The following is an 8,565-nucleotide window of genomic DNA, read 5'->3' on the forward strand; positions in this document are numbered from 1 at the left end:
TGGGCAGGCAGAACCTACGGACAATGAACACAATTGCATTTTATCGATGGTAATTTGAATGCACAAAAATAGCGTGATGAGGCCCATTGTGAGGCAATTTATTTTAAAGGTATTTGTGATCAACAGATGCCTATCTGTATTGCCAGTCATGTGAAATCCATAGATTATGGCCTAATGAATTAATTTCAATTGACTGATTTCCTCATGAACTGTAACTCAGTAAAATCACTGAAATGGTTGCAAGTTCAGTATATATTTTTTATTCAGATTTTTCAGCACCCCTACTTCCCTTGGCTATGGTAATATTTGGATGCAAACTCAAAATTGAATACATTTCAACTCTATATATCACATGGTACATGTGTCTTTTTTTAAGCCCATAACCTTGTGTGTGAGTTGTATACTTTTGTTTCAAAGCAGATTTGTTTAAGACTACCAAGAATCACTGTGTGACTCTGATTTAGCATACTGACCACTTTAAAAGGCATTTAGATGTACATTTAGCTGAGGTCAGCTGTGCACCTACTCTGTCCTATTGTATGCTTGGTAAGAGCGAGGGTAGTACTGCTTCATGTGAGGTATTAGAGTTAAAAAATGTCAGCAAGGGTCAGTCATAATGGTCCCTTTGTGTCTTGGACGATGTTAGTAGTAGTTTGACATGAGCTATTACCATAGTTTGATTCTTAATACATTTTTGCCCTACACATAATACACGTTTATGAAAACAGTGTCAGGTGTGCTGTTTGGGGTTAGCAGATGAAGAACACCAATGCTAGCTAGCTACTCAGCTTGCAAATCAGAGTTGAAATGAGGTAACTGTAGCTAGCTAATATTAGCTGGCAAGGATTTTAGCTAGTCAGTTTGTATGCATTATAGACCTTTATATTTTTGGGGAAATGTCTGTGTCTCCATCATTCTGAGGTATGATGTCAAGGTATATTTGATGTTACAATCTTGCTTGCGTTGTGCTACATTATATATACACAAAGGTATGAGGACACCCCTTCAAATTAGTGGATTCGGCTATTTCAGCCACACTCGTTGCTGACAGGTGTATAAAATCGAGGACACAGCCATGCAATCTCCATCCGAAAACATTGGCAGTAGAATAACCTTACTGAAAAGCACAGTGACTTTCAATGTGGCATCGTCATAGGATGCCACCTTTCCAACAAGTCAGTTCGTCAAATGTCTGCCCTGCTAGAGCTCTGCCAGTCAACTGTAAGTGCTGTTATTGAGAAGTGGAAACATCTAAGAGCAACATCGGCTCAGCCGCGAAGTGGTAGGCCACACAAGCTCACAGAACGGGACCGCTCACGTAAAAATCGTCTGTCCTTGGTTGCAACACTTACTACCGAGTTCCAAACTGCCTCTGGAAGCAACTTCAGCACAAAAACTGTTCGGCGGTAGCTTCTTGAAATGGGTTTCCATGGCCGAGCAAGCCCAAGACCACCCTGCGCAATGCCAAGCGTTCTCTGGAGTAATGAATCACGTTTCACCATCTGGCAGTCCGACGGATGAATTTGGATTTGGTGGACGCCAGGAGAACGCTACCCGCCAGAATGCACTGTGCCAACTGTAAAGTTTTGGGGAGGAGGAATAATGGTCTGGGGCTGTTTTTTTTACGGTATGGGCTAGTTCCAGTGAAGGGAAATCGTAACGCTACAGCAAACAATGACATTCTAGACAATTCTGTGCTTCAAACTTTGTGCTAACAGTTTGGGAAAGGCCCTTTCCTGTTTCAGCATGACAATGCCCCCGTGCACAAAGCGAGGTCCATACAGAAATGGTTTGTTGAGATCAGTGTGGAAGAACTTGACTGGCCTGCACAGAGCCCTGACCTCAACCCCATCGAACCCCTTTGGGATGAATTGGAACGCAGACTGCGAGCCAGGCCTAATCGCCCAATAGGAGTTGAGGCTGTTATAAAAGCAAACGGGGACCAACTCCATATTAATGGCTATGGCTTTGAAAGGAGATGTTCGACGAGCAGGTGTCCACATATTTTTGGTCCTGTAATGTAAGTGTCGGTGTTGGTTTGAGGAGAGTGGTTTTTGCAATGCTGCTATTTGGAGATCAACATGTATTCTCTATAATTATGCCAGTATTCATCCTCTGAGTCCTCTCTCAGCTTCAGCCCACTCTGTTGACACACTGCCTCCTCTACATGTGTGTCTCTTCATAATAAAAAATCACCTCAGTGTGAAATGAAAAAAGGGAACTATTAGGATCAATGTGGCAATTATTAATGTTGCCGATGAATGAAAGCCTAAATGGAAGTGCTACAAAGTGAAAACCTACTTGTATACTTATAGTTTTTAAATAATTGTGCTGTCTGAACTGTGAATAATAGTAATATGAAAAGTATTTACGTGCATTAATATTACCTCTGCCAGCTTCATGACTTTCAGGTATTGGTTATTTTTCATCATGACGATATGCATAATAGCTCATTGATAAAGCAGCAGTATTGTTAGTTATGTAAGAATGTGAAGAAGCTGGCAATGATTCATTTCCCACTGGGCCAAAACTGGTTGAATCAACATGGTTTCCACGTCATTTCAACTATGAGCAACTAACTCAACTAACTCGCTGTTGGCTGGGCTCCCTGCCTGTGCCATTAAACCCCTACAACTCATCCAGAACGCCGCAGCCCGTCTGGTGTTCAACTTTCCCAAGTTCTCTCACGTCACCCCGCTCCTCCGCTCTCTCCACTGGCTTCCAGTTGAAGCTCGCATCCGCTACAAGACCATGGTGCTTGCCTACGGAGCTGTGAGGGGAACGGCACCTCCGTACCTTCAGGCTCTGATCAGGCCCTACACCCAAACAAGGGCACTGCGTTCATCCACCTCTGGCCTGCTCGCCTCCCTACCTCTGAGGAAGTACAGTTCCCGCTCAGCCCAGTCAAAACTGTTCGCTGCTCTGGCACCCCAATGGTGGAACAAACTCCCTCACGACGCCAGGTCAGCGGAGTCAATCACCACCTTCCGGAGACACCTGAAACCCCACCTCTTTAAGGAATACCTAGGATAGGATAAAGTAATCCTTCTAACCCCCCCCTCCCCCCCCTTAAAAGAGTTAGATGCACTATTGTAAAGTGGTTGTTCCACTGGATATCATAAGGTGAATGCACCAATTTGTAAGTCGCTCTGGATAAGAGCGTCTGCTAAATGACTTAAATGTAAATGTAATGTAATGAGTTCGAATATACATGGAAAACTGATTGCATTTGCAAAAAGCCATCAACGTAAGTGAATTTTAGATTTTTTTTCACCCAACTTTTAACCTAACTCACGTTGAATTCACATTAGTTGACAACTCAGCCAAATGTAAATCAAAACTAGACATTGAACTGATGCCCAATGGGTTGTCCTTAAAAATGTACTGTTCACTAAGTGTACAAAGCATTAGGAACACCTGCTCTTCCTATGACATAGACATACCAGGTTAATCCAGGTGAAAGCCCTTATTTATGTCACCTGTTAAAACCACTTCAATCAGTGTGTGTCAAGAACTGCAACGCTGCTGGGGTTTTCACACTCAACAGTTTCCCGTGTGTATCAAGAATGATCCCCCACCCAAAGGACATCCAGCCTTGTTACAACTGTGGGAGTTGTTGGAGACAACATGGGCCAGCGTCCCTGTGGAACGCTTTCGACACTTTGTAAGAGTCCCCAACAAATTGGCACTGTTCTGAGGGCAAAAGGGGCTGCAACTCAATATTAGGAAGGTGTTCTTAATGTTTTGTACAATCAGTGTATACTTAATGTACAGCAGTCATGGATCACCTCAGCAAGTGCAATGCACATCCCATGAATGTGATAACCAAACAGATAATGCACTCTGTTGATTTATTTTACAGTAACATCATTTCCACTTGTAGATGACAACCATTCAGTAAATGCAACATGTATTTGGAAAGAGAGGACATAAGTGAGTGGGCTCAACATGCCTTTAGGAACAGCCTGAGGATCTTGAAGATAGCTCCCCGTGTACATATTCAGGCAGTGTGTAGGCACGCCAGAAATCCTTCAGTAAGCGTGTTTTAGAATTTTCTCCAGTGGGGCTTATTCTAAACGTTGTGAGAAATGTATTAGGCTACTGCAGTGTTCAACAGATTGTGGTCCTCGAAGCAGATCCGTGAAGGCAACGGAACAATATTTCAGAGGTGCATAACAGTATTTTAATCTGAACCAAGAAATACATCATATCAAAACATTTCATTTCAAGTCTTACTTCTAAAATTCAGAGGAACCAAAAAAGACAAACACTTGACAAAACAATTGAATAACCCTTTTCCTTAGCTTTAATATTTTTTTGAAGAATCAGCTGTAGCTATTTCTTTTTTACTATCCCTTCTCCACGTGAAGCAACCCCAGTAAAACAAGTAACATATTCAGAGTCTGCTTTGGAGGAGATGTGTCAGATATATTTTTCACAGAGGGAGAGCGAGAGGAGCAGCGACTGAAAAACTCATCACCAGGAGGCAACAAAAATCGAATGCAGTAACTGCCAAGTATTCTAGACACCGAACACATTTGATAGCAACATGCACCCTGAGCTTGGAAAACTCTAGACCACATTTCATTTGTCTTTATCAATTTGTCTGTATCTTCGTCAAAGGAAACTGTGTCCAAGATGAATCAAACAGCTTGCGTCTCTCATCAAATACCATGCCAGTCATCCAAAGATATGGTAAGTGTGTTTATTTTAGAATGCACGATGTGCACAACCTACTTACAAATTCAGATATATGTCATATTTTTCCTATACCTAAAGTCTACAGTAGCCTAATCACGACCTGTAGCTTACAATGTTGCCTGTATAAGAAAGGCATTGTGATCAATGGTTTGAACAGGTGTGTGCAAACAATCGTCTTCATAGCTCCGTTTATCCATCACTGTCAATCACAATGGTGGGTTGCTCAGGCTAAAAGTTGTCTCTTCTGGACTTGAAAGATGAATGAGTATCTGCACAGCTTCTGCCTTTTATAGAAAATAGTTATTCAAACAATCTAATCACCCAGAACCCAATCTTATGTGTGTAATTTATAAATCTGTCACGAGACTCTATGCAAACAATTAAACCCTGTCATATGAAATGATTATAGTGGCTGCATATTAAATGGATATTATATTAATCAACATCCGAAATACCAAAAATAAAGTGACCACAACTGGTCTCTTAGCAACAACGGTGATTGCATGGTCTGCAACATAGAAATACAATCCAATGGATTCTATTTCTATGTCTGCAAATTTAGTCTCTCTAGAGACGAGTGGCGGTCGGTGCTGTTTAAGATCAGGGAGGACAATGATTTTTTTTAATGAGCATGGCCTTTTTTCTATTACAGCATATTGGATGACTGTCATTCATATTCCATTCACCCAGCTCAATGTAACATACGTGATAATCAAATTTTCCCTATACCCATCATGAGGTTGCTACAACCTACCCTGTGAAAGAAAGTTTACAATGTAGGTGCACAGGTCGAGAGAAATTTGAGTAATCAAGATGACAGACATTGACACATTCAATGTCACCTTGCACAATCTTGCCTGCATCTAGCTGATCTAGGATGTAATCATAGAGTACCACAGTCACGATACCCATAAAATCTAGTGGTAAAACAAATGGTTAAAATGGCGCCAGAAGAAATGGCAGCAGTTTTACGGGCTCCCAACCAATTGTGTGTATCATGTGGTTTGTTTTGCGTTATTTGTAACTTGTTTTGTACATAATGTTTCTGCAACCGTATCTTACGGCAGAAAAGAGCTTCTGGATATCAGGACAGCGATCACTCACCTCGGATTAGACAAAGATGTTTTCTACAACAAGGACGACGCACAAGACATTCTCCAAACACCCCACAGGGCCGACATCCCCGTTATTTGCAAGAGGAAGCGACGCAGGAACAGAGGACAAAGAGCCGGATGCCTGGTCAGGACCTGGAAAAGGCGAGTGGGAAAGCAGCCGTTACCGTCAATACTATTCGCCAACGTGCAACCATTGGACAATAAATTAGACGAGGTACGATCACGAATATCCTACCAACAGGACATCAAAAGCTGTAATATCCTATGTTTCACGGAATCGTGGCTGAATGACGACATGGATATTCAGCTAGCGGGATATACGCTGCACCAGCAAGATAGAACAGCACACTCCGGTAAGACGAGGGGGGGCGGTCTGTGCATATTTGTAAACAACAGCTGGTGCACGAAATCTAAGGAAATCTCTAGATTTTGCTCGCCTGAAGTAGAGTATATTGTGATAAATTGCAGGCCACACTACTTGCTAAGAGAGTTTTCAACTATACTTTTCGTGGCTGTTTATTTACCACCACAGACAGATTCTGGCACTAAGACCGCACTCAGTCAGCTATATAAGGAAATAAGCAAACAGGAAACCACTCACCCAGAGGCGGCGCTCCTAGTGGCCGGAGACTTTAATGCAGGGAAACTTAAATCAGCTCTACCAAATTTCTATTAACATGTTAAATGTGCAATCAGAGGGAAAAAAATTCAAGATCACCTGTGCTCCACACACAGAGACACGTACAAAGCTCTCCCTCTCCCTCCATTTGGTAAATCTGACCACAACTCTATCCTCCTGATTCCTGCTTACAAGCAAAAATTTAAGCAGGAAGCACCAGCGACTCAGTCTATAAAAAAGTGGTCAGATGAAGCAGATGCTAAACTACAGGACTGGGAGGAGGGAGGAGGTCAGAGGGAGGAGGTCAGAGACCTGGCCGGGTGGTGCCAGAATAACAACCTATCCCTCAACGTAACCAAGACTAAGGAGATGAATTTGGACTACAGGAAAAGGAGGACCGAGCACGCCCCCATTCTCATCGACGGGGCTGTAGTGGAGCAGGTCGAGAGCTTCAAGTTTCTTGGTGTCCACATCAACAACATACTAGAATGGTCCAAACACACCAAGACAGTCGTAAAGAGGGCACGACAAAGCCTATTCCCCCTCAGGAAACTAAAAAGATTTGGCATGGGTCCTGAGATCCTCAAAAGGTTCTACAGCTGCAACATCGAGAGCATCCTGACTGGTTGCATCACTGCCTGGTACAGCAATTGCTCGGCCTCTGCCCTCAAGGCACTACAGGGGGTATTGCGTACGGCCCAGTACATCACTGGGGTTAAGCTGCCTGCCATCCAGGACCTCTACACCAGGCAGTGTCAGAGGAAGGCCCTAAAAATTGTCAACGGCCCCAGCCACCCCAGTCATAGACTGTTCTCTCTACTACCGCATGGCAATTGGTACCGGAGTCCCAAGTCTAGGACAAAAGGCTCCTCAACAGTTTTTACCCCCAAGCCATAAGACTCCTGAACAAATACCCAGAGTATTTGCATTGTGTGCCCCCCCAACCCCTCTTTTTACGGTGCTGCTACTCTCTGTTTATCATATATGCATATGCATAGTCACTTTAACTATACATTCATGTACATACTACCTCAATTGGCTAACCGGGCTATCACATTGGCTAACCGTGCTATCTGCATTGTGTCCCGCCACCAACCACCCGCCTACCCCTCTTTTACGCTACTGCTACTCTCTGTTCATCATATATGCATAGTCACTTTAACCATATCTACATGTACATAGTACCTCAATCAGCCTGACTAACCGGTGTCTGTATGTATCCTCGCTACTTTTATAGCTTCGCTACTGTATATAGCCTTTCTTTTACTGTTGTTTTATTTCTTTACTTACCTATTGTTCACCTAATACCTTTTTTGCACTATTGGTTAGAGCCTGTAAGTAAGCATTTCACTGTAAGGTCTGTTGTATTTGGTGCATGTGACAAATCAGCTTTTATTTTATTTTATTTTATTTGAAATAGTTCAAATCCTTTTTCCACCATTCATTTTTCTCATAGGGGATTTTAGAAACACTTAAAATAAGGGCTGTGTTTCGTGTAGGCTTACCTTGGTGTGATGTTTTGATAACTGTGTAAATCTCTCTAGGACAAGGTGACTTTTATCAATATGTTTGCCTGTATTTACCCCCCCAAAATGAAATGCTAATTAGCTGCTAATGTGGCTATCATAAAGAACTACAGATGATGATCTGGACAAGACTGATCAAATGTTAGCTAAATGTAGTAATGAATAAATTGGCAAAATTACTTTAAATAGACAATTCTGTGAACTGTCTTGTGCAAGTTTTAGATTGACACAATAGTTCTTACGTCAGCTAGAGATGACGTGCAGGAGCTTGCAGAGATTTGTAGTCTTGCATGATGTCTACTGATGCTAATTAGCATTTTCGAATCTGAGATTAAATAGAGCAGAATAAATTGATAAAAATCTCCTATTAATCCAACAGTTGCAAACAAGACTTTCTATTAGACAACTACAGGTTTGTTTATCCCCGTTTTGTACGTTTGCTTCCATTTAAGAAAGAATTGGCGGAATGAATACACCCCTGATCACACGCAAACACAGTTCATGTTCATAGCAGCGACATACAAACAGCATTATCCCTTTAATCGTTGGATAATTCCTTCTCGCATCTACGCGCCTTCCTCCTCTCACCTGTTCCCTTCGCTTG

Source organism: Salvelinus namaycush, chromosome 7 (assembly GCF_016432855.1).
Source record: "Salvelinus namaycush isolate Seneca chromosome 7, SaNama_1.0, whole genome shotgun sequence".
Taxonomy (NCBI): Eukaryota; Metazoa; Chordata; class Actinopteri; order Salmoniformes; family Salmonidae; genus Salvelinus; species Salvelinus namaycush.